The sequence below is a fragment of the Sapajus apella genome, unplaced genomic scaffold, assembly GCF_009761245.1.
Source record: "Sapajus apella isolate SASKATOON/1434 unplaced genomic scaffold, GSC_monkey_1.0 scaffold23, whole genome shotgun sequence".
NCBI classification, from domain to species: domain Eukaryota; kingdom Metazoa; phylum Chordata; class Mammalia; order Primates; family Cebidae; genus Sapajus; species Sapajus apella.
In genome coordinates, this window is record NW_022436963.1 from 9585822 (window position 1) to 9588207 (window position 2386).

Here is a 2386-nt window from a genome sequence, read left to right on the forward strand (position 1 = left end):
TGTGGTTGCACGCCATGTGCCTCTTCCTGATGGTGGATGAGCTCGGAAGTGGTCCACCCTAGAGGGCACCTGGGGTGACGGAACCTTCTGCTGGGGGACAATGAGGCAGGAGGCATGGGAAATTCTGCTGGATTTTCTCTAAATCACTGGGATTTGGCGGCCCACTGTCCTCAGACACACCCAGATTGTGACTCTAATTGCCCTGGTGGTGTAAAGTAAGGTCAAGTGTAGTTTGAATTACTTAATTTTGTAGGCGGTTTTACTGTACAAATTCTAGCAGTGTGTTGCCAGAGAAAGCAATGGGGATCTGATCGAATGGATGAGGAAAATTTCCCTTGACTTTGAGAGCAAATAGCCTGTGAAACCCATGGAGAGACCCATGGTGCAAGCTGATATTAATTTAATGTTGGTGAGAGTTGTGTGACCATGGGAGAAAAAGGTCTTATAAGAACTGTAGGACTTCAGCTCAAGCAAAATGATTTTTAGAGATTTAGGCAGGAAACTATGAAGATCTGTAAAGCAAAAAGAAAAAAAAGCAAAACCCAATCAAGGTATATTAACAGACTTTGGCAAAGATAACTCTTCTGTAAAAAGGGTAAGGAATGAGAATAACTCAAAGTCAGCATCGTGATCTCTGGACCACCCCCTCTCAAGGCGCTGGGTCTGTGGCCACAGCCTCGGAGAAAATTATATAGATATATATATCCCCAACATGCATCCAGGCAGCATCCTGACCAACCATGCCAAGAATTCTAGAAGATAACCCCAAATAGTACATGGAAGGAAATGGTTTCCTGAGTTTGTGCTGCAATGAATCTCCCTGTTGTCTAAGACCTCAGGCCTGGTTGACTCTCTGGTAAAAAGTAGCTCTGGGCCGGGCGCAGTGCCTCACTTTGGAAGGCTGAGGTGGGCGGATCACTTGAGGTCAGGAGTTCGAGACCAGCCTAGCCAACATGGTGAAACTCCATCTCTACTAAAAATACAAAAATTACAGTGGCTCACGCCTGTAATCCCAGCACTTTGGGAGGCCAAGGTGGGTGGATCACGAGGTCAAGAGATCGAGACCATTCTGGTCAACATGGTGAAACCCCGTCTTTACTAAAAGTACAAAAAATTAGCTGGCCATTGTGGTGCGTGCCTGTAGTCCCAGCTACTCGGGAGGCTGAGGCAGGAGAATTGCCTGAACTCAGGAGGCGGAGGTTGCGGTGAGCCGAGATCGCGCCATTGCACTCCAGCCTGGGTAACAAGAGCAAAACTCCATCTCAAAAAAAAAAAAAAAAAAATTAGCCAGGCGTGGTGGCCCATGCCTGTAATCCCAGCTACTTGTGAGGCTGAGACAGGAGAATGGTTTGAACTTGTGAGGTGGAGGTTGCAGTGAGCCGAGATCGTACCACTGCACTCCAGCCTGGGTGACAGAGGGAGATTCTGTCTCAAGAAAAAGTCACTCTAGGGAATGGTTAATTGACTTTCTTGGTGAATGGGCATCTTCCAACTATAAAAAGATTTAGAATTCAGTGTAGACCTGTTTAAGAGACTCAGAGCCATGGTATAATGTTCTTCTGTGTTTTAAGATGAAATAGGTGGTATTTTATGGGCTTACAGCTTCTTGGCCTACTAAAGCGAAAATCTTGTAACTCTCTTATAAAATGTGTAGTTGGTAGGGTTTGATTCAGATTCATGACTTTACATTGAAACCTTAGTCTGAATATACTTATTTATAAGCACTTTGGGTTAGCAGTGTTTTGCTTATTTAATTTACTGGGATTCAAATGATTTAGTATTTTTTAAAGGTAGGTTTTTTGTTAGTTCAGACAATTGAAGAACTTTTTAAAAGGAAATAGGGTATATTAAATAAAGTTTAAAATGTTTATAAATCAGCCGCAAACCCCTTATAAGTAATTATTTAGGTGTGTTGGGCTTAGGGTTGCAAGATTTAACAAACAAAAATATAGAACTATAGGTAGTTTGAATTTGGAGTAGTTCTTATTTAATTGGGCAACCTGTATTTTATCTGGAAATCCTAGCTGGATTTATAAAAATAATGAGAACTTTTGTGAGCTGAACTTAAAAGCATGGCATTTTCTTTTTTTTCTTTTAACACATTTTTTTAACTTTTAATTTTTGCAGGTACGTAGAAGGTGCATATATTTATGGAGGCATGGCATTTTCTAAGATAGTAATCATTCCATCAAAGTCCAAGAAATCAAAAAAAGGGCTGATGTGTAGGATAAAGTCAACTTATCTGTTTTTCATTTCCAGCTTTGACGATTTGAATATTAACTTGAAAAAAAAAATAAAGTAAACCAATATATAGTGGTTTCTACATACAGAAACCGGCCTTGAGGAATTAAAAGATTCACGTGAACAAATTGAAGAGATTAGCACA